Raw genomic sequence first — 25,950 nt, 5'->3', positions numbered from 1 at the left:
TTAGTTATTTAACACAAAACTTAGTAGATTTACACAAGCTCGAGCAACGTTTTTTCAATGCTCGAGTGATCGTAGTGTGATTGACAGGAAGTGGGTGTTTCTGGGCGGCAACATGGCGTTTTCAGCGAGTGTGCTAAAAAAATGCAGGCGTGCCAGGTAAAAACGCAGGAGTGGCTGGAGAAATGGGGGAGTGGCTGGTCGAACGCAGGGCGTGTTTGTGATGTCAAACCAGGAACTAAACGGACCGAGGTGATCGCAATCTAGGAGTAGGTCTGGAGCTACTCAGAAATTGCAAGGAATTATTTAGTAGCAGTTCTGCTAACCTTTCATTCGCTATTCTGCTAAGCTAAGATACACTCCCAGAGGACGGCGGCCGAGCGTGTGCAATGCTGATAAAAGCAGCTAGCGAGCTAACAACTCGGAATGACCACCAATGTGAGTGCGTGGAACCGACCTGACTTCTGTTGCAGGCACATATCTAAAGCTCCGTGTGGCAGCTGGCGTAAAATCAACTGGCATCACTGGTTTTCACTTGTAGATGCACCAAACCCTGCTTTAGCCCTATGGATTCCTACATTAGCATAAAGTAGTAAGTCTGGTATCCATGTCTGAGTGCAACTACAGCCACTGTGTTTGCACCTTGTGGTGGAAGCTTTGCATCCCCAGTTTTCCTAGTATAATGAACAGTGGTTCTTAAATCCACTGTCCATTGTAACAAAAGAATGAAAATACAGTACATAGACTCACTCAATTTTAAAATACATGTCAATCAAATTAATAAAAACTATCTTACACCTTTAATAAACACATACTAAATAAATATATATATATATATATATATATACAGTATAAAAATGTATTTTTAGTCCATCCATTTTTATTTCCATCCTGAAAATTCAATGGATGCACAGTAGATCCGACTGATGTTACTAAATGATGTAAACCAGGCATATCCTTCACAAACCAGATAACAAGCATTTTACCAGCTATAATTATTTTTTTTTTGGAGAGAAACAAAATGTTTTACTTAATTCAGAAGTGTGGCACTACAGGGCTGTGATGTAGCAGATTGTATCATCTACAGACTTTTCTACCTCTCTTCTCTTTCAGGAGCAAAGTCTGCACCTGACCTTCTTGGTGTAGAGACTGCAGCGGATTCAAAGCACGGCAAATAATAATTAACTGGTAAATGTAAAAAAAAAGTGTGGAATCCCCCTCAAAACCATAACCACACTCGGACATCTCAGCCTGGTCTGGCACTGGAAAATCAAGGGAAAAACCATCATGGGGTCCACTGGATTTTCCAATAAACAGTACTTAGCCTAACCTGCTGGGTGGTTTTACACTATAGCCTAGAGATACAGCATGGGATCCCCCTGACATAACGTAAACTAGCACCAAACCGGTCAGTACAGACCTGGAATTCCTTGAAAAATGTGGTCCCCCTTCCTGAGTTACCCACACACTTAGGTTGACCAGTTTGGGGCTATTCCCTGCTCTCCTGGCAGGTGGTAACAGGGTTAATGGTGTAAAAAAAAATCATCATAATATTGTTCCTTACAGTGGGACTGCAGATCCCAGCTGGCCTGCTGCAGCATCCCAGCATTTCTGGAACAAGTGCCAGCATGACTGGACATTAAGGGACTGCTGGCAAAATATTAAATAATGATAGTACTCTTACACCAAAGGGGGAAGTCACTTTTTAAAAGAAGAAAAATGAAATTCTGCTCACCAACCCATTGGATCGGGTCCCATTCCATGTCCTTGTAGTCGTCCATATCTCTTCAGGAAATAAAAAGAACACAAAAACCGAGCCCAAACATACAGGGCCATCTTAGGGTATTGGCACACTGGGCAGCTGTCCTGGGCCCAACAATTCTAGGGGCCTTTGAGCATGGGCAGGCTGGTGCCTCTGGTACTTCTTGGGAGGCAGGTAGAGAATGCTGCCCGGCTCCTCTGATTGTGAATTCTCTACCTGCCACCTAGCCTGCAGCTAGACAGTGAATGGCTTTCAGCATGCTGATTGGTGGATGGCTGGAGCTATCCACCAGAGTGCAGCATTCTCTATCCTGCCTCCCAGCCTGCAGCCAGACAGTGATTGGCTGTCAGCATAATGATTGGTGGATGACTGGAGCTATCCACCAATCAAAGTGCTGATAGCCATTGTCTTTATGGAAGCATGTGGAAACATGGGATGGGACTGGTATAATACTTAAAAAATATATATATATTAGTGAATGGATAGGCTAGTACATTGCTTTGCCCAGGTCCTACAATGTTATTAAGACGGCCCTGCAAACAGACAGTACTGTACACCGGGGGTCATTCCGAGTTCATCGCACAGAGCAACTTTTTGCTGCTCGTGCGATCAACTAGACGCCGCCTATGGGGGAGTGTATTTTAGCATAGCAGGGCTGCGATCGCTTGTGCAGCCCTGCTATGATAAAAAAAAGTGTTGTGTAAAACTAGACTAGCCCTGCAGTTACTTACCCTGTGAGATGGATCCAGCGATGATGGTCCCGGAATTGACGTCAGACATCCGCCCTTCAAACGCCTGGACACGCCTGCTTTCGGATCTCCACGCCCGGAACACGATGAGTATCCGCTCCGGAACACCTCCCCGCTGTCAATTTTCTAGCGATCACTTTCTTCTTTCTTATGGTCGTTGCCCGGCGACAGCTGTCGCTGGGCAATGACGTGCATACGCTTTGCGGGCGCCATGGAGGCGCAGTCCCAACCCATTTGCACCACTGCGACAACCAGCAGCGTGCAAACGGGTCAGAATGACCCCCACTGTGTACAATACTAGCACGTAACGGAAGGTCATTACCGATCACTCTCATAAGAATGAATGGGGGAAGAGCTGAGAGCATCGTAACCACAACAAATCCTGCACTGATCACTGATCTGTGCAGTACTTCAGGCAAACATGCTGCTAACAGCCAGGTCTATTTTTTCTGTGGCCTCTATTAGGTTTATTAACATGATGCTTAGTAAATCCGGAATTTGTCTTACTGTCTATGGAAAGTACTGGATGCTTGATCCGATGGTCTAATGCCGTCTATTGCATTGCAGTCAGATTTTTCATGCAATTTGTCAGTTTTACTTTGAGTAAATTTCCGGTTTGCAAAGTCAATGGAAAATCGATGGGGGAAAATAAACTGTCGCCTAGTAAATTTACCCTTTATAATCTGTCACTGTCAATGTGGGGAATGAAAACCATCCATGCAAAGCAAACAAACTGGCACATTACAACAAGTGTTGCGTGTTACACAGTAAGGCCCTGATTCTGAGATGGGAGTAAAGCAAAAAAAGAGCAAAAAAACTTTGCCCCTTGGCAAAACCATGTTGCATAGCAGGTGGGGGAGTTTTAAAATGTGCAGAGGGATTTTGATTTGGAAGTGGAGTGTCCTGAATTGCAGTGACTGTAAACATAAAGCTGTGCAGCATCTGTGGGCTACAGTATATGCAAAAGCAGCCAGTATTAAATAATAAATGTATGTGCACCCCTTGCAGTGCAATATTGTTTTTCTAGGTGCACAGTTACTTGCTATAGTTTTGCTTTACTCTCAACTCAGAATCAGGTCCTACATTTGGTGTAGGAGAGAAGCGCTATACAAGTAAAATTATTTTTTTATTTTTTTATTTTTTAACAAGCGTACTTATTTCATGATAGAAAAAAAATAATTGTTGTTAAAGAAAAAAAAAACTAGGGATGAACAGGACATTGTGTACTGGTTGGAATGTTTCATGTTTTAATATTGATAAGTACAGTACAAGTATTAAACATTTTAAAACACATTTTTATTGTTAAAGACTTCATTATAGTATTTATCTGTGATGATTAATGTGTGAAACACATTATTGACAAACATCCATGACTTACATATTACATACTAGAGAAAATGATCAGTTTGTTTCAGCAGCTGATTCAAAATGTTTTCATTGTAATTATTGGTAATCTCTTTCTCTCTTAACTGCTTGGAATGACAAATGTTCCAGGTACCAAATTAAACATTGTTACTCTATTACATGGTCAGTTACATAGAGGTCTATTTACTAAGCCTTGGAGAGAGAGTAGAGAGAGATACAGTATCAGCCAATCAGCTCCTACATGCCAAAGGCTGTTTTTAAAAAATGACAGGAGCTGGTTGGTTGGTACTTTAACTCTCCAAGGCTTAGCAAATAGACTCCATGGTCTTTAATGGTTGGCCAAGCCTCTGTGAGAGCTGGCCAAGCCCCTTGTGGTAACTGGCCACACCCCTTAGGCATTGGGCACCTACCACTGCATTCCCCTAGTGGGCACTTAATGCCCTAGTCTGACAATGTTTATGGATTGCATTAACAATTTGTTTCCTTACTTGCTTCACAATTAACACGTATACAACTGGATTGAGGCAGCTGTTAGTAGCGGCTATGCTGTATAGGAGTGGCAGAAACACTATGACTTTATACATTAGAGTAAACTTCATAGTGTGAGCAGCCAGTATGAAAATGATCTGACCTAAAACGACCGGCGTCCGTGTACAGAAAAAGACCATCAATACTGCCACTGCTAACCTGTACAGTCTAGGTGTTGCACTGCTCTGAGAATCCTTCACTCTAAAAGCAATGATCACATTGGAGAGTAGGATAATACAGAGTGGTACAAGGTACCCAATCACTACAAGGGGAACTGTAAGCGAGATTGTTGAAGAAACCATTTCATTCCATAGTATAAACGTCTGTTCATTTTCAAACCTATTCTCACAAGATTCCCGTTTACGGCTCTGGTAATACTCCTTGCCACTTGAATTAGCGCTGTCATATAAATATGCAATGGCAGTAAGGTCGTTGGAAAACAGAGCGCATTGTGTCTCTTCACCAACTTCAAACTCATTGCTGTAAATTATGGCAAGAATACCACACAGCAGCGCCGTTACCCAGATAAGTGCGCAGATACTGTAGCAAATTCTCCGGGAGAGAAACGTCAAATGCCATACTGGTTTAGCTACAGACAAAGTGCGATCGATATTCAGAGCTGTAATGAGGTAAATACTGGCATGCATATTAACAAGGAAAACAAAGTTGTATAATTTGCAAACATGTGGTCCAGAGGGCCAGCTTGCCAGTATTACAGAAACAGCATTGACTGGCAAGAAAAGGAGGAAGGTGAAATCTGCAACAGCCAAGTTCAGGAACCAGATTTTAAATGTTTTATTCTTCATGAAGAATCCAGTGACACAGATGACGACAGTGTTGCCCACCAATCCGATGGCACAGGTGAGTATAGACAGCACAAAGCTGGAGTACTGGATAGCATAGCAGCTGGGTTGCTAGTGCTGTGAGATAGAGCTACTAGCTCAGTAATATTGAAGATGTCCCATAAGAGATAACAGAGTTTTGTAGACAGTATATCATACATTCTTAAAACCTGTAAGACAGAAACTTATATGAACAATTGGATCTGAAATTGCATTCTGATATACCAGCAGCTAGAGCCTTATCTGTATCTAAGGCTAAGTATATAGGATGCTAACAGCAAGTGAAATTAATATTTGTAATCGGTTGTGCAAAAAAACAAAAAAAGGTATGGCCTCATTATGGATGGTGTAATGGTTAGCATTACTGACTCACAGCACTGAGGTCATGGGTTCGATTCCCGCCATGGCCCTAACTTTGTGGAGTTTATATATTGTCCCCGTACTTGCATAGGTTTCCTCCAGGTATATCGGTTTCCTCCCACAATCCAAAAATATAGTGGTAAGTTAATTGGCTCCCAACAAAAATTAACCCTAGTGTGTAAGTGTGTGCATGTGGTAGGGAATATAGGGGGTGATTCCGACCTGATCGCACGCTGCCAGGCGGGTCCAAACGTTTGTAGGGCGGGTGTCTGACGTCAATTCCGGGTCCGGACAGGCTGAAGTGATCGCAGCGGCTGAGTAAGTTCAGACCTACTCAGAAACTGCACAAACTGTTTTTGTACTGCTCGGCTGCACAAACGTTTGCACACTTGCACAGCTAAAATATACTCCCCAATGGGCGGCGACTATGCGTTCGCACAGCTGCTAAAAACAGCTAGCGAGCGATCAACTCAGAATGACCCCCATAGACTGTAAACTCCACTAATGTGACTGATGTGAATGGCCAAACAATCTCTGTAAAGCACTGCAGAATGTGTGTGTGCTATATAAATAATAAGTAATAAATAAATAATAAATTATTCTCCACCATTTACAGTACCTGGGGGCATAGTTCAGGTTGGCACAGCGAGGCAGGGGGGAAGAGGGGGTGTCAAGTGAGTGACATGGTGTGGCAGGGGGGTGTGACAACACGATTGCATCACTGTGTCATTGATTTTTTTTTTAGATGCATGTAACATACTTTTGAGACAAATTGAATGTGTGGAACAAAGGACAGTTCAGAGTTAATGATGACACCTAGGCAGCAAGCTTGTAGGGTAAGATCGATTGTCGATTTCTCAACAGTGATAGAGATATCAAGTTGCTAACTTCTATTGGTCAGTGGAATTATAATTAATTCTGTTTTGAAAATATTAAGTTTGAGTTGGTGAGATGACAGCCAAGATGAAATGCCAGAAAGGCATTCAGTGACAGGGACCAATACAGATGGTGACAGATTTGGGGAGGTATTATCCGTGTACAGATGATACTGAAATCCAAAAGAGCTGATTAGTTTGCCAAGAGATGTGTTATAGACTGAGAAAGGGAGAGGACCTAAGATTGGGCCTTGCGGTACTCCAACTGATAGAGGTAGCAAAGAGGAGGGGGATTCAGAGAAGCAGACACTGAAAGAGCAATTAGATAGATAGGATGAGAACCAAGAAAGGGCTGTGCCCTGGAGACCTAAGGATTGTAGTGTTTGTATGAGAAGAAAGTGGTCAACAGTGTCAAAAACAGCAGAGATCTAGAAGAATAAGAAGTGAGTAATGGCCTTTAGATTCAGCAGTAACCAGAGCATTCACTACTTTACTCAGTGCTGTCTCTGTGGAGTGTTGGGAATGAAAGCCTGAATAAAGTGGGTCCAATAAGTTGTGTGAGTTAAGAAGTGTGTAAGGCAAGTGGGTCCAATAAGTTGTGTGAGTTAAGAAAGTGTGTAAGGCAAGTGTAGGCAAGTCTGACAAGCAGTTTGGAGGGGCATGGGAGCTGAGATGGGACGGTAGTATGAGTGAGAGTTAGGGTCAGAGTTTTGTTTTTTTCAGAATGAGAGTAATCACTGCATGCTTGAACAGTGAAAGAAATATTCCAGTAGAGAGAGAGATTACAGATTTAGTTAAGGTTGGGATGAGCACATGAGACAGAGTTTTACTTATTTATGAGGCTATAGGATCAAGAAGAGAAGTAGTAAAGTATGAGGATGAGAAACATATTGATACTTCATCTTCATTTGTGGAATCAAAGAAGAGAAGGTGCCAGAGGGTTCAGTTAGGGAACTGAGCAGGTCACTGGGTAAGGAAGAGCATAACATTTCATCTCAGATCTTAGCAATCTTGTCTTCGAAGTAGAAAGCAGAATCTTGTACATTGATAGTGGCTGGTGAGTTGGGTGAGAGAGGGTTGAGTAGTGATTTAAATTTATTACAAAGTCACTTGGGGTTAGAGGCTTGAGCAGAGATGAGAGTTTGTAAATATGTTTGTTTGTTTGTTTGTTTGTTTGTTTGTTTGTTTGGCAGTATTCAGGGCATTATGATAGGAGTGGTAAATAGTCTTATATGTAATTAAGTCACTTGGAGTACGAGATTTCAACTTTATGTGAGCGTTGTTGTAGGTGTCTTGTTGATTTAGAGTACCTTGTTTGACAACTACAGTGGTGATTGAAAGTTTGTGAACCCTTCAGAAATGTCTGCTGTAATTTGGACTTAAACTACCTCAGATTTTCACACAAGTCCTAAAAGTAGAGAGAACCAAATCAAGGAAAATGATTAAGGAAAATGATCCAATATCACATATCTGTGAGTGGAAAAAGTATGTTAACCTTTAGGATTAGCAGCTATTTTGAAGGTGAAATTAGAGTCAGGAATTTTCAGTCTATAAGCAGACAATCAGGTGTGAGTGGGCAACCTGTCTTTTTAAAAGAGCAGAGATCTATCAAGGTCTGATGTTCATAACACGTTTGTGGAAATGTATCATGCCACGAACAAATGACATTTCTGAGAACCTCAGAAGAAGAATTGTTGATACTCATCAGGCTGGAAAAGGTTACAAAACCATCTCTAAACAGTTTGGACTCCACCAATCAACAGTCAGGCAAATGGAGGAAATTCCAGATCATTACCCTCCCCAGGAGTGGTCAACCAACAAAGATCACTACAAGAGCAAGGCAAAAAAAGAACCCAAAGTAACCTCTAAGCAACTGAAGACCTTTCTCACATTAGCTAATATTAATGTTCATAAGTACACTAACAGGAGGACACTGAACAACAATGGTGTGTATGGCAGGATTGCAAGGAGAAAGTTGCTGCTCTCTAAAAAGAACATTGCTGCCCACTTGCATTTTGCTAAAGATCACCTGGACAAGCCAGAAGGCTTGTGGACAGAGGAGTTTGAAATAGAACACTGCATTCCAGCATAAAAACCTCATACCATCTGTGAAACACAGTGGTGGAAGTATCATGGTTTGGCCTGTTTTGTTGGATCTGGCCTAGGACGACTTGCCATTATTGATGGAACAACGAATTCTGAATTATACCAGAATGTTCTATAGGAAAATGTAAGGACATCTTTCCATGAGCTGCATCTCAAGAGAAAGTGGCTCATGCAGCAAGATAATAACCCAAAGCACACAAGTCATTCGGCTAAAGAATAGTTAAAGAATACATTTAAAGGTTTGGAACGGCCAAGTCAAAGTCCTGACCTTAATCCAATCGAAATGTTGTGGAAGGGCATGAAGTGAGCAGTTCATGGGAGGAAACCCACTAACATAACAGAGTTGAAGCTGTTTTGTATGGAGGAATGGGTAAAAATCCTCCAAGCCGATGTTCAGGAATAATCAACAATTATCAGAAATGTTTACATGCAGTTATTGCTGCACAAGGTGTCATACCAGATACTGAAAGCAAAGTTTCATATACTTTTCCCACTCACAGATATGTGGTATTGGATTATTTACCTCAATAAAAAAAAAATGAGCATGCCTAATTTTTTTCATATAATTTGCTTGATTTAGTTCACTTTCTCTACTTTTCGGACTTCTGAAAATCTGAGGAAGTTTTAGTCTAAATTTCAGCAGAAATATAGAAAATTCTAAAGGGTTCACAAACTTTCAAGCACAACTGTAGGCTTATGTGGAGTGTGTTGGGTACCTGGAGCCACTTCATCAAGGGCTATTTCTAGAGTCTGGTTCAGCTGTGATATAGCCTTCTCAGGAGACGTGAATGAAGAAGTAGGTGAGAGTTGTTGGAGAGGTGGAAAGCTCTGGAAAATTAATTCTGTTAATATTTCTGCGGGTTTGAGGAGGATTGGAGAACTTCAGTGACAATGAGTTGGATGTAATGGAGGAGAGCAAGCAGGTGATAAGGTTGTGATCCGAGAGAGGGAAAGAATTGTTAGTAAATTCAGAAACTGAGCATAGTCTGGTGAATACGAGATCAAGGCAATGCTGCTCCTGATGAGTAGAGGAGTCAGTCCATTGGTAGAGGCCAAGAGAGGAGGTTAGAGAGAGTAGTTTGGAAGCATGAGCGGTGGATTTCAGACCAGCAATCACGATGATTATGGTGATGTCTGAGGACAGGAAATGAGGGAGCCAGCCAGAAATATCTTCCAGAAATTGTTTGGGTTGACCAGGTGCAACACGCAGAGAGAAAGGAGTGTAAATCCTGAAAGAATGAACTTCAAATTATGTGAATGGAACCTGTGGTAAAACAGTGTATGTGAAGGATTGGGATAGTAATATTCCAACTCAATCGCCTTTATTGTTGCCAGGCCTGAAGATGTGTGTGAAGTAAAGACCAACATGTGATAGTGTTGCAGGGGAGGCTGTGTCTGATTGTGTGAGCAATGCATCTGTTATAGCCAGCAGGTTGTAGTTGTTAGATATGAAGAGGTCATGGATGGATGTTAAGTTGTTATAAACAGAGCATGCATTCAATAAGGCAAATATTAGTGATTTGGAGGGTGATAGGAGACATGGAATGTTTATGAGGTTTGCTGGATTTATACACTGCCACAAAATCAGGTGAATGTGAGTAGGACAAATGGTTGGGGCCCGGATTTTGTGAAATGTCATCAACTAACAAAAGCGGGATGGAGAGAGAGAGAGAGAGATAAATATGGTTGAAGGAGGTTTGTGATTTTTTTTCTGGTGCGAGGTTGTGGATGTTATTGCTAATGCATATAGACAAGTAAAAAGCTCAAGAGTGGATAATTGAGGCAGCAATGTGTACTGAGGGGTGATTTGCAGGGAGAATGAAGGATGTAATTGCTCTGGAGAAAATACCATGGAGTGCAATACATGGTGCATTGTGTTTGAAATAAAACTAAGATTATTGAGGCTTAGAGTGTTATGAAGTTGCAATTATTAAAGTTAAATGTTTAAATACCTGCTTACTGGTTTTGTTCAGCTGTTTATTTTCAAACAATCTGTGTATGTGAATGCTCTTTGACCAGTACAGCTGACCCTAGATTGCATCTAAGGAATACTATGGCTATTTAATACAGGCTACCAGTGAGTCAAATGTTTAGCTGATGAAAGGTGACAAATTGCACTGTATTTGACTATGCAAACATCAGCCCAGTATGCCTTCATTAACTGTGCCTCACTGAGCAAAGTGTGTAATGGGTGCACACATTGGATAGTAAATTAGAAGTGAGGGATGAGAGTCAGGACAAAATACACTTATAAATCAGACATGGCTAACAGGGGTATAAAGGCAAGTTGGCACAGATATGCAGTCCGACTGTTATGAAAAGAAAAAGCCAGTACAAACAGTTGCGAAGAAGTACGTTTTTACACACACTGTGAATAGATGTAGAGGAGCTGGAAGAGTGCTCCCCCTTTCTTTAACACAACAGCTAGAATGACTGACAGAAAGAAAGCCAGAATGACTGACAGGCTGAGAGACTTAATTTGTGGAAATGTCAAGTGAGGATTGTTTTTTCTTTTGATATCACAGCAGTTATAGCAACAATGATATTCAGAATAGCCAGATCATATGGGGTATAATTAATTCATTCAATTACTACAAGCAACAGTCAGATATACATAAGTCATCATCAGACATAGCACACCACATTTTCTCAAAGACCCAGATAACATCTTGAAGCTCCTTATCAGGGCCAAATATCATTTTCAGCAAATAAATGGAGTAATATTTTTACAAAAACAACTGGTCAGCAGAATGGCAGTATGTATGATGTCTTTATAGAAAATAAGCTACCATATTCATAGAAGAACCTCTGTTTTACGTAGTATGAAAGTGGTTAGTAATCTGCAGCCCCAGCTGCAACCAGGGTCCAGTAGTAGAGATGAGGCTTCAGTGTGAAAGGGATATTACTTTTTACGGTGATGCAGACCATATATAGTATTAGAATGTATGATAGAGAAGAATCGTGGCGCCAACCGACGTGAGCTGCAGACCGACTGGTCAAAAAGGTATCCCCAATACCACAATAAGAGCGCAAACAAATAGAATTAGACCAGAAGTTGTGCGCTAATCGGATAATGGTAAATATGAAATAGTACTTCCCTCACTAAACCTCTGTCGTAGGATATACCATGTATTTCAGACAAATTGGATCCATATGTGGGGAAAAAATTAAAATATAGTGTAGTGTGTTCAAAACAACACAATTTTAATACAATAAACTAACAATTGCCAATAAAACCATTGTACATATATTACTGCAAACAAATGGTGGTAGATTGAAAATTACCAAAGGATGGTAAAATGGAGGCTTTAAATAGTGCCTTTAAACTCTGGTTTGCTGGTAAGTATTTCTACACAAACAAATATCTTGAAATGAAGTGAAGGTGGAGGTTTACCAGATTTATATGAAGTGAGTGCCTTTAAGATGTTGCCCAGGGGAGATACCGGCTCCGGAAACTTTCTCCAAAGTTCACAACACTCCGTCTGTCTGGTAAATCTTCCTTCAGCAGTGGTTAACCTGTCATACAGTGCCGACGCGTTTCGGGATCTCTCCCTTCCTCAAGGCTGCATGACAGGCACTAAGCAAAATGAGCTATTTAAGCTCTGCATGGGAATAATATCCGGGTCAAGGGGTCACATAATAAAATGATAAATACAATGTAAAACATAAAATCTGTACCTAATATCCAATATAATTAAAACACGGCTCAATCTAAGTACAACACCAACCAGAAACTTGGTAAAATGTCCAGTAGAATAATCATTAAAGATAAAATTCCCGGAAGTAGTATTTCCCTTACTTCCGGTCCGTCGGTATCGATCTGACATGTCCTATATTATTTATATATATAGTACCTTTCAAAGTCTTTAATGAGTTCCTAAATACCAGCGGTGGTGGTAATAGTGGATTAAATCCAGTACACTCTTTGTCTATAGTGCTCGGCGGACATCCGTTGAGCACTTCCGGTCTATGGAACGCGTGGTGGACCGCATCCCGGCTTCCGATGATGCACTTCCTGTTCGCGTCATTGAGCCGCAAATCGTAAATATTGCTCGACTAAGGAAGAATCCTAAGTCTGCAATAAACCTAAATGAAATAGAACATGATTGGCTGGGTATAAAATGGGGAGCTTTCTTAAAACTATATCTAAAAACCCTAATGAATACATTATATATAATAAAATTAGAATAGAAGGTCTTCTAGTGCACATAGTCACGTGACCTACTTTTCTTAATGTGTTACATAGTGAGACAAACAAAGCATGCCATAATATTATCAACATTAGATGCGGATTGAAAAAGACAATTTTAGGCAAAAAACCATAAAGGACATGGAGGTGAATAGTTGAATAGATAGTGAAAAAACTATAATAAGTAATTTAGAGAAAGATGAAAATGGTGAAAGCGGGGGAGAGGGAAATCTTCAGAGAAACCATTTCAGTTCGAAATCTGCGTTCAAGCCGTTGGGGATGAGGCTTTTTAATTTATAAATCCATTTCATCTCTGTTTTAGCCAGTCTTGTTTCTTCATCTCTATGTCTCCAAGTATTTTTTATATTTTCAATTGCCAGAAACTGTACGATATGTTTAGTGGAAGAATCGTGTTTTTCTTTGAAATGGCTGGATAAAGGATGAGACATGACTCCTTTCTTGATGTTCCTTATATGTTCACCTAAGCGAGTTTTCAGTGCCCGACTTGTTTTTCCCACATAGATCATATGGCAACTGCACTCTATAAGGTAGATCACATTGGTGGTGTGGCAGGTCATGAATTTGTGAAGTTTATAAGAGGTACCATTCACAATGAATTCTTCATATTTCGATTTGATGGTTTGTACTTCACGACAAGCCTGACATGTTCCACATCTGTAGAAGCCCTTACTTCTAATTGGATGGTGATCTTGTGATGATAATGCACTTTTAGTCAGTTTACTTTTTAGATTCTGTGCTTTGCGATATATGAACTTGGGCTTTGCTGGTATTGTGTCCTTCAATAGTGGGTCTCTCTGCAATAGGTGACAATGTTTCTTCACTATTGATTCAATCTTTTTATGTTGTTGGGTGAATTGTGTGATGAAGGCCAATTTGTACGCACCATCCTCCGATTTTCTTTTTTCTTTTCCTTTAAAGAGTTCTTCTCTGTCCTTGCTCATCACCTCCTCTTTAAATTTTCCTAATCGGTCTTTATCATATCCTTTTTCTTCAAAACCTTTTCTCATTAGGTCAATTTGTTCTTCGCATATGTTTTTCCTACTGCAATTTCTTCTTAGCCTAAAAAATTGGCTTTTTGGCACACTGTTAAGCCAATTAGCATGATGTTCACTCGATATATCTATGTAATTGTTGGCGTCAGTAGGTTTTTTATAACATTTTGTCTCCATTTTTCCTTCTTCAATATAGATGTTGAGATCCAGAAAATGTAATTCTTTTTGGCTTGTTGAGAAGCTAAGAACCAAAATGAAATCATTGTTGTTCAGTGATTGGCAGTAATGTTCACGCTCCTCCTTTGGTCCTTCCCAGAAAAAGATGATATCATCTATATAGCGATACCATAGTTTAAGATTTCTCAAATAATGAGGGTTTACTTTCACCTGTTTCTCTTCCCAGTATGACATATATAGGTTTGCGAAACTAGGCGCAAATTTAGTACCCATTGCTGTGCCGACTAGTTGATTGTAGTAGGAGCCATTGAAATAAAAATAATTATTTTTCAGTATAAAAGTAATGCCCTGCAAAAGTAAATATTTTTTGTGCTCAGAGAGATCAGTCTTATCCAGGTAGTATTTGACTGCTTCTATCCCTTTTTCATGAGAAATGTTCGTATATAGGGCTTCCACGTCTGCCGTTGTCATAAACATTTTGTTGTTCCAATCAATGTTCTTAAGCTTTTGCAGTGTATCCGTTGTGTCCTTTAAATGAAATTATGTTTTGCTTACCAAAGTTTGTAAATGGGTATCGATATATTCTGATAAGTTTGCAGTTAAGCTTCCAATCCCTGCCACTATGGGTCTTCCTGGGGGTTTTGTCACACTCTTATGGATTTTTGGTAAGACGTAGATTGTAGGTATTGAAGGTTCTGAAACATTTAAGAATTCAAACTCTTTTTTCGTGAGTGTATTCTTGTCCAAATGGGATTGTAATAGCTTACTCAGATTTGCTTTGATTCTTAATGTCGGGTCATATCTAAGTTTAGTGTATGTCTTCCCATCATCCAGTTGTTGATAGATCTCTTTAATGTAGTCCTCTTTATTGAGGATGACAACACCTCCTCCCTTATCGCTAGGTTTGATGATAATAGTATCATCACCCTGTAATGCTTTCAATGCCAAGCACTCTTTTTGGCTTAAATTCCATTTGGTGTTTTTTGTGTTGCCCATTTTTTCTAGATCGCCCAAAACTGCTTTCTGGAAGCTGTCTACCAGACTTCCTTTGAAATGCTTTGGATAAAAAGTGGATTTGTTCTTAAACTCTCCTTTACCTGTTGTCTCAATAGTTTCACCTTCCAATTCTTTCTTGGTGAAGAATTTTTTGATTGTTAGTTTCCTTACAATTCCTTACCATTTTCATCTTTCTCTAAATTACTTATTATAGTTTTTTCACTATCTATTTAACTATTCACCTCCATGTCCTTTATGGTTTTTTGCCTAAAATTGTCTTTTTCAATCCGCATCTAATGTTGATAATATTATGGCATGCTTTGTTTGTCTCACTATGTAACACATTAAGAAAAGCAGGTCACGTGACTATGTGCACTAGAAGACCTTCTATTCTAATTTTATTATATATAATGTATTCATTAGGGTTTTTATATATAGTTTTAAGAAAGCTCTCCATTTTATACCCAGCCAATCATGTTCTATTTCATTTAGGTTTATTGCAGACTTAGGATTCTTCCTTAGTCGAGCAATATTTACGATTTGCGGCTCAATGACGCGAACAGGAAGTGCGTCATCGGAAGCCGGTATGCGGTCCACCACGCGTTCCATAGACCGGAAGTGCTCGACAGAGGTCCGCCGAGCACTATAAACAAAGAGTGTACTAGATTTAATCCACTATTACCACCACCGCTGGTATTTAGGAACTCATTAAAGACTTTGAAAGGTAGTATATATATAAATAATATGGGACCTGTGAGATCGATACCGATGGACCGGAAGTAAGGGAAATACTACTTCCGGGAATTTTATCTTTAATGATTATTCTACTGGACATTTTACCAAGTTTCTGGTTGGTGTTGTACTTAGATTGAGCCGTGTTTTAATTATATTGGATATTAGGTACAGATTTTATGTTTTACATTGTATTTATCATTTTATTATGTGACCCCTTGACCCATGCAGAGCTTAAATAGCTCATTTTGCTTAGTGCCTGTCATGCAGCCTTGAGGAAGGGAGAGATCCCGAAACGCGTCGGCACTGTATGACAGGTTAACCACTGCTGAAGGAAGATTTACCAGACGGACGGAGTGTTGTGAACTTTGGAGAAAGGTTCCGGAGCAGGTATCTCCCCTGGGCAACATCTTAAAGGCACTCACTTCATATAAATCTGGTAAACCTCCACCTTCACTTCATTTCAAGATATTTGTTTGTGTAGAAATACTTACCAGCAAACCAGAGTTTAAAGGCACTATTTAAAGCCTCCATTTTACCATCCTCTGGTCATTTTCCATCTACCACCATTTGTTTGCAGTAATATATGTACAATGGTTTTATTGGCAATTGTTAGTTTATTGTATTAAAATTGTGTTGTTTTGAACATACTAAACTATATTTTAATTTTTTCCCCACATATGGATCCAATTTGTCTGAAATACATGGTATATCCTACGACAGAGGTTTTGTGAGGGAAGTACTATTTCATATTTACCATTATCTGATTAGCGCACAACTTCTGGTCTAATTCTATTTGTTTACGCTCTTATTGTGGTATTGGGGATACCTTTTTGACCAGTCGGTCTGCAGCTCACGTCGGTTGGCACCACGATTCTTCTCTATCATACATTCTAATTGTCCAAACACACACCCCAACAGAGAAGACTCCAGGTGACATCATGTTTCAACATCTCAAAAGCAGAGAAGACAAACTTAAAGAAGTCTTCACAGAGAAAACTACGAACATCAGTGACGAGGATCTGGATGGCACCATGGGCCGCCTTGAAAAACTATTATTCCGTGAGAACCGCCTATGGTGGGAATGCGCAACACTGGAAAAATATGTCGCAGACCAAATTATACCAAAGGTATTGAGGATTAAAAAACTACCATCCTTTGAAGATGCTAGCGAAAAATTTAAAGATGATTGGATGCGAACACTAGAGATCTGTTCATTTACGCTTTTAGAACTGATCATGAAAGAACGACGGGAGAAATTAAAAACATTAAAGGATCAGATTAATCACATACAGACAAGCTTAGAACCATTTCAAGATCTAATGGAATTTAAGAATAAAGAAAAAGAAATCCAACATAAAATCACCCTGAACACGAGGGAAATTATTCTAAAAAAACAGAATAAACTCAGAAGAGACCACGAATACTACAAAAAGGAAGGAAAAGATCCCTTCAAACATATGAGGGAAGAAGGATCGCCTATGTCTGTATGCTCCTTCACAGAAGAAGAAGACCAGTATCCACCATGCACACAAGTACAAGAAGATCTCCACCCAGTACAACACAAGGAGGACTGTCCAAGATATAGAAAGGGGTTGCCAGATGCCACCACATCTAGGATCAGCAAAAATGTAAGGACACAAAGAAGATCACATACCCATTCGCCTGAAAGAGAATATCAGCCGCCACGAAGATACAGGAATAAAAGAGAATATAATAGAATTGCAACTCAACCAATGGAATATTATAGAAGGAGACCTTACCAACAACCAACAAATCAGAGATGGACCAGAAGAAATCCTCGGTATAGAAATATACAGCATCAAAGACATTACAGTACCGATAGACATAATGAAAGGAGAGATGGAAGATAATTTCATCAATACTACGATATTTATCCTGAGAGACATCATGAAAGGAGACTATCATACAACTTCCCCTCCAATATGAACAACATTGAGATGGAAAGGACCCCTTTTTTAGGAAGAACGAACCGCCGATACCGTCACTATTAAATAAAAGAAAAAGGGGAAAAAGGGGGGGTGTCAAACATAAGAAAAAGAAGTCAAACCTTAAAACCACCTACGAACAGGAAGAAAAACCACAAAATGAATCAAATTATGGAAAGATCTATAATTTAAGTGATAGACAGCTAACAAAGACAGAAGAAAAACTCCTTTTGAAGGGTCTTAAATTCGCCCCCACCAATAAAATGGATCAATTTGACATATTCCTAGATGTGGAAAAATTTGTAAGGAAACTAACAATCAAAAAATTCTTCACCAAGAAAGAATTGGAAGGTGAAACTATTGAGACAACAGGTAAAGGAGAGTTTAATAACAAATCCACGTTTTATCCAAAGCATCTCAAAGGAAGTCTGGTAGACAGCTTCCAGAAAGCAGTTTTGGGCGATCTAGAAAAAATGGGCAACACAAAAAACACCAAATGGAATTTAAGCCAAAAAGAGTGCTTGGCATTGAAAGCATTACAGGGTGATGATACTATTATCATCAAACCTAGCGATAAGGGAGGAGGTGTTGTCATCCTCAATAAAGAGGACTACATTAAAGAGATCTATCGACAACTGGATGACGGGAAGACATACACTAAACTTAGAAATGACCCGACAATAAGAATCAAAGCAAATCTGAGTAAGCTATTACAATCCCATTTGGACAAGAATACACTCACGGAAAAAGAGTTTGAATTCTTAAATGTTTCAGAACCTTCAATGCCTACAATCTACGTCTTACCAAAAATCCATAAGAGTGTGACAAAAACCCCAGGAAGACCCATAGTGGCAGGGATTGGAAGCTTAACTGCAAACGTATCGGAATATATCGATGCCCATTTACAACCTTTGGTAAGCAAAACAAAATTTAATTTAAAGGACACAACGGATACACTGCAAAAGCTTAAGAACATTGATTGGAACAACAATATGTTTATGACAACGGCAGACGTGGAAGCCCTATATACGAACATTCCTCATGAAAAAGGGATAGAAGCAGTCAAATACTACCTGGATAAGACTGATCTCTCTGAGAACAAAAAAGATTTACTTTTGCAGGGCATTACTTTTATACTGAAAAATAATTATTTTTATTTCAATGGCTCCTACTACAATCAACTAGTCGGCACAGCAATGGGTACTAAATTTGCGCCTAGTTTCGCAAACCTATATATGTCATACTGGGAAGAGAAACAGGTGAAAGTAAACCCTCATTATAAGAGAAATCTTAAACTATGGTATCGCTATATAGATGATATCATCTTTTTCTGGGACGGACCAAAGGAGGAGCTTGAACATACTGCCAATCACTGAACAACAATGATTTCAATTTGGTTCTTAGCTTCTCAACAAGCCAAAAAGAATTACATTTTCTGGATCTCAACATCTATATTGAAGAAGGAAAAATGGAGACAAAATGTTATAAAATACCTACTGACGCCAACAATTACATAGATATATCGAGTGAACATCATGCTAATTGGCTTAACAGTGTGCCAAAAAGCCAATTTCTTAGGCTAAGAAGAAATTGCAGTAGGAAAAACATATGCGAAGAACAAATTGACCTAATGAGAAAAGGTTTTGAAGAAAAAGGATATGATAAAGACCGATTAGGAAAATTTAAAGAGGAGGTGATGAGCAAGGACAGAGAAGAACTCTTTAAAGGAAAAGAAAAAAGAAAATCGGAGGATGGTGCGTACAAATTGGCCTTCATCACACAATTCACCCAACAACATAAAAAGATTGAATCAATAGTGAAGAAACATTGGCACCTATTGCAGAGAGACCCACTATTGAAGGACACAATACCTGAAAAGCCCAAGTTCATATATCGCAAAGCACCGAATCTAAAAAGTAAACTGACGAAAAGTGCATTATCATCACAAGATCACCATCCAATTAGAAGTAAGGGCTTCTACAGATGTGGAACATGTAAGGCTTGTCGTGAAGTACAAACCATCAAATCGAAATATGAAGAATTCAGTGTTAATTCTTATAAACTTCACAAATTCATGACCTGCCACACCACCAATGTGATCTACCTTATAGAGTGCAGTTGCCATATGATCTATGTGGGAAAAACAAGTTGGGCACTGAAAACTCGCTTAGGTGAACATATAAGGAACATCAAGAAAGGAGTCATGTCTCATCCTTTATCCAGCCATTTCAAAGAAAAACACGATTCACCCACTAAACATATCGTACAGTTTCTGGCAATTGAAAATATAAAAAATACTTGGAGACATAGAGATGAAAAAACAAGACTGGCCAAAATAGAGATGAAATGGATTTATAAATTAAAAAGCCTCATCCCCAACGGCTTGAATGCAGATTTCGAACTGAAATGGTTTCTCTGAAGATTTCCCTCTCCCCCGCTTTCACCATTTTCATCTTTCTCTAAATTACTTATTATAGTTTTTTCACTATCTATTCAACTATTCACCTCCATGTCCTTTATGGTTTTTTGCCTAAAATTGTCTTTTTCAATCCGCATCTAATGTTGATAATATTATGGCATGCTTTGTTTGTCTCACTATGTAACACATTAAGAAAAGCAGGTCACGTGACTATGTGCACTAGAAGACCTTCTATTCTAATTTTATTATATATAATGTATTCATTAGGGTTTTTATATATAGTTTTAAGAAAGCTCCCCATTTTATACCCAGCCAATCATGTTCTATTAAATTTAGGTTTATTGCAGACTTAGGATTCTTCCTTAGTCGAGCAATATTTACGATTTGCGGCTCAATGACGCGAACAGGAAGTGCGTCATCGGAAGCCGGGATGCAGTCCACCACGCGTTCCATAGACCGGAAGTGCTCGACGGAGGTCCGCCAAGCACTATAAACAAAGAGTGTACTGGATTTAATTCACTATTACCACCACCGCTGGTATTTAGGAATTCATTAAAGACTTTGAAAGGTACTATATATATAAATAATATGGGACCTGTGAGATCGGTACCGACGGACCGGAAGTAAGGGAAATACTACTTCCGGGAATTTTATCTTTAATGATTATTCTACTGGACATTTTACCAAGTTTCTGGTTGGTGTTGTACTTAGATTGAGCCGTGTTTTAATTATATTGGATATTAGGTACAGATTTTATGTTTTACATTGTATTTATCATTTTATTATGTGACCCCTTGACCCGGATATTATTCCCATGCAGAGCTTAAATAGCTCATTTTGCTTAGTGCCTGTCATGCAGCCTTGAGGAAGGGAGAGATCCCGAAACGCGTCGGAACTGTATGACAGGTTAACCACTGCTGAAGAAAGATTTACCAGACGGACGGAGTGTTGTGAACTTTGGAGAAAGGTTCCGGAGCCGGTATCTCCCCTGGGCAACATCTTAAAGGCACTCACTTCATATAAATCTGGTAAACCTCCACCTTCACTTCATTTCAAGATATTTGTTTGTGTAGAAATACTTACCAGCAAACCAGAGTTTAAAGGCACTATTTAAAGCCTCCATTTTACCATCCTCTGGTAATTTTCCATCTACCACCATTTGTTTGCAGTAATATATGTACAATGGTTTTATTGGCAATTGTTAGTTTATTGTATTAAAATTGTGTTGTTTTGAACATACTACACTATATTTGAATTTTTTCCCCACATATGGATCCAATTTGTCTGAATACATGGTATATCCTGCGACAGAGGTTTTGTGAGGGAAGTACTATTTCATATTTACCATTATCCGATTAGCGCACAACTTCTGGTCTAATTCTATTTGTTTACGCATATATAGTATTCATTTCCCACGTGTGTAAAGATTAAACATATATGTAAATTGCTGATGTGGATGCAAAACCGACTAAATGATAATAAATTTTCAGTGCGCACGATGGAGCAAGGTGGCAGCAACTGGAAATGGCCATCTTCACCAGATGAAATATTCTTCCCAGTTAATCAGGAAGATAAAAAGGCCTACTGTACATTTAATTCATGTGGATTCTACAGGTTTAAGTACTTGGTATCAGAGCACTTTGACTGGGGTCAGAAATGTAATGTGAGTCACATTTGTATGTAAGATGAGTCACATATCAAAACTGATGTTAAGTATAGTTTGGTTAACATTCAGTGTTTTGTTTTGTTTTGTGTGTCAATTATAACAGTTTAGGGTCTTATAAGTGTATAGTATAACAAATCATATTGTAAAAATAATTAGGAGAACAGGTTTAAATAAATATATAAGTCCCCTCAGTTCCTATGTCCATTTGATGTAACATGAGTCACGCATATAAACAATAAAATGTAACTACTAAGAGTGCACTTTTTCCCCCTGCTTCTAAGCATTAATTATGACCAAGTTCAGTATGTAATCCTATTGGACGGGATGCCGTGGGTCAGGATACCAACAACGGCATCCTGGCCATCAAAATCCCGACAGCCCCGTAGTTAAGACACTAACCCTCACCTACCCCTTACCCTAACCCTCCCTTGTGGGTGCCTAACCCTCCATTCCCCGCTGCCTAAACCTAACCCTACCCACTTGGTTCCTAACCCTAATCTCCCCTTCCAAGTGCCTAAACCTAACCCTCCCTCCTCGGTCCCTAACCCTAATATTTCCGGCCCTGCACCATAACCCTAACCCACCTTCTCCTGCCTTAACCTAACATACACCCCCACAGGGCAGGGTGTGAGCGCGTCTCGCTGAGAGGACGATCGGTATTCCCAGCATCAGTATTTTGACAAAGGGACTTCCCATCTCCTCGGCATCTGATGTTGGGATTTTGGCCGCAAGTCAGGATTCCGGCATCAGTATTTTGACCGCCGGGCTCCAGTCCGGCGGTATTGCGACTGCTTCCCTTATGACTACCTACCCTATATATTATTGTCATATCTTTGAAATGTTGAATTTCAGCTTCATTTCTGTTTGTTTAAAACGAAAATTAAATGTAACGTGAGTCACATGGAATGACCCATAACATTTATTAGTATTGAGATTACCTAAAGGATAAAAAAAGGGGCAGACTAGATGGGCCAAGTGGTTCTTATCTGCCGTCAAATTCTATGTTTCTATGTTTCTATGTTACCTTTAAAAAGTACAATCCCAAGTATACTAAATATTACTTTAAAATGAGGAAATTAATCTTCAGCAACAATTACAATGATAACCACTGTTATGATTCCAGTACTCCTGACCGGAGGAGATCTAATGACAATGGCCAGAGTACTGGAAGGGGAATGCTGGTTACGGGAGCTAGAAAGACTAGTTGCCCCTGGCGCCCTAACTCTATTGTCTCACCCGTGCTATCGAAAATCCCTTGCGAGACTATGGTTTCTTGAGCCCCTGGCAGCCACGTTTGAAAGGCGGATTATGTCTGCCCAACTCCGGTGCCCCCCGGTCTTAGTGAGAGACAAAGGGAAATCCGAGGCAGGATGATGACAAGAGGACCTCTGACTGACAACAGGCCAGGGGCAACAAGCTAACTAACCAAACCAGAAGTATGCGCGGAAAAACCGCCAGATAAAAGGACAACCAAAATCCACTAGTCCGTTACTCCTACCCAGCACCACTGGATACCAGAGTGGATCTGTGGGAGCGGAATCCTCCGCAAAAGCTCCGAAACACAAATAATAAATAATAAGTAATAAAGCGGCCAAGCCGCAACACACGGCTACGCCGTGACTCACGAACACCACTGGATGTTTAAAGGTGCTCAGTCAGGACTCCAGGAACAGATGACGACTTCCGAGTACAGGACAACTGAGGACAGGAACGACCGGGTACAGCAGGACTGGAAACACTCTCAGCAAACAGATACAGCATGCAGGAAGCTATTACCGGCGTCTGTGAGAAGCCCTGGAAGTGTACTTAACAGGGAGTCCTCCAATCAGCTGTTCAGAGGCTGATTGGATTAAATGCCGTGCAGCTGCCTTGCTGCACGGCCAGGAAACAGGTGCCCTATTAATTTAAATGGACCCAGCAACGGGGAACGCGGTCCGCCAGTGGCGTCCCCGTTGCTAGGGTCCGTGCGGCTCCGTGCGCCCGGCGTCTAGCGTTGCCAGGGAGCCGGCGGCTGTACGCGCACGGCGTCCCTGGTTGCTAGGCGCCGGGCCGCACCGACGAGCGGACCCCGGCGCCTAACAGTACCCCCCCCTTGAGGAGGGGTCAAGGAACCCCTAAAGCCAGGTTTCCGAGGAAATTCCCGAAAAAATGCCCTCTTGAGCCTCGGGGCATGGAGATCCTTATCCAGGACCCAAGACCTTTCCTCTGGACCATAGCCCTTCCAGTGCACCAGAAAATAAAGCCGACCCCGGGACAATTTGGAATCGAGAACATTCTCCACCAAGAACTCCTGATGTCCCTGTACATCTACTGGTGATTTCCCCTGAGAGATCTTCCGAGGAAATCTACTGGAAGAAACGTATGGTTTCAACAGGGAGCAATGGAACGTATTTCCGATTCGGAGAGCTCTTGGTAAACGTAACCGGAAAGCAACTGGATTGATTTTTTTAATAATATGAAATGGTCCAATAAATTTGGGGCCCAATCTAGCTGAGGTTTGTCGAAGTCTAATGTTACGAGTCGACAACCATACCCTGTCTCCCACCTTAAAAGTGCAAGGACGCCGGAGCCTGTCAGAAAACTTTTTCTCTCGAAATGCCGCTTTTCTGAGAGCAAGGTGCACTTTTTTCCAAATGACTCTGAGATGAGAGGTTAAGGTTAGCGAGGAAACAGAGGAATGTTGAAAAAAAGAATTAGCTCTGGGGTGAAAACCAAAAACTGAAAAGAATGGAGACACATTAGTGGAGGAATGACAAGAATTGTTGTAAGCAAACTCCGCCAAAGGAAGAAACTCGGACCAATCATTCTGGAGTTTGGCTGAGTACAAACGCAAATACTGTTTTAATGATTGATTAACTCGCTCGGTCTGCCCGTTGGATTGGGGATGATAGCCGGATGTTAAAGACAATTTCATCTTTAATGAGGCACAAAAAGACTTCCAGAATTGTGCAATGAATTGTGGACCCCGATCAGAAACAATATCAGTGGGCAACCCATGAAGTCTGAAAACATGGCGGAGAAACAAAACAACCAATCCCTGGGCAGATGGCAGTCGGGGAAGAGCAATGAAATGGGCCATCTTGCTAAAACGGTCCACTACCACCCATATGACTCGGAATCCGGCTGACAGAGGGAGGTCTACCACAAAATCCATGGAAATATGAGACCATGGCCTGAGAGGAACATTTAAGGGCATAAGTTGCCCGATAGGCAAGGAACGGGGAACCTTATGCTGTGCACAGACCTGACAAGAAAAAACAAACTCCTTAATGTCTTTAGAAAGACCAGGCCACCATACTGAGCGGGAGACTAATTCCAAAGTCTTAGAGATCCCCGGATGCCCGGCAACTTTGCTATCATGAAACTCAGTCAAAACAGTAGCTCTCAAAAACTCAGGGACGTAAAGACGACCAGCAGGAGTATTTCCAGGAGCTTGATGTTGAAGCTGCTTTAACTGGGTAAACAAATCTTGTGTGAGGCCTGCCCAAATGACTGAAGACGGAAGTATGGGAGTAACAGGACTGTTATTATGAACTGGAAGAAAACTGCGTGACAGGGCATCCGCCTTGGTATTCTTGGAACCTGGCCTAAAAGTGATAATAAACTTGAAACGAGTAAAAAATAAAGCCCAACGAGCCTGCCGGGCATTCAGCCGCTTAGCTGATTCAATGTACTGAAGATTTTTGTGGTCAGTCAATACTGAAATGGTATGTGTTGCTCCCTCAAGCCAATGCCTCCACTCCTCGAAAGCCCATTTAATAGCCAGTAACTCCCGGTTACCAACATCGTAGTTGGATTCAGCAGATGAGAATTTCCTGGACATAAAGGCACAAGGATGTAGTTCCAGAGAGTCCGGATCCTTCTGAGGTAGGATAGCCCCCACTCCAACCTCCGAGGCATCAACCTCAACAATGAAGGGCAATTCTGGGTTGGGATGTCTGAGGACTGGAGCTGAGACAAAAGCTTGTTTCAAGGCCTGAAAGGATGACTCAGCTTCACGTGACCAGTTGGTAGGATCCGCTCCCTTCTTAGTCAGTGCCACAATGGGAGCAACCAGGTCGGAAAAAGAATGAATAAATCTTCTATAATAATTCGCAAACCCTAAAAAGCGCTGAATTGCTTTTAAGTTGGTGGGTTGCGCCCAACTAAGGATGGCTTGGAGCTTCTTAGGTTCCATACAGAATCCCCGAGGGGAAATAATGTACCCTAAAAAGGATACCTCCGT

Source organism: Pseudophryne corroboree, chromosome 7 (genome assembly GCF_028390025.1).
Source record: "Pseudophryne corroboree isolate aPseCor3 chromosome 7, aPseCor3.hap2, whole genome shotgun sequence".
NCBI lineage: Eukaryota > Metazoa > Chordata > Amphibia > Anura > Myobatrachidae > Pseudophryne > Pseudophryne corroboree.
The sequence above is the reverse complement of the archived record's forward strand: the minus strand, read 5'-3'. Positions refer to the sequence as shown.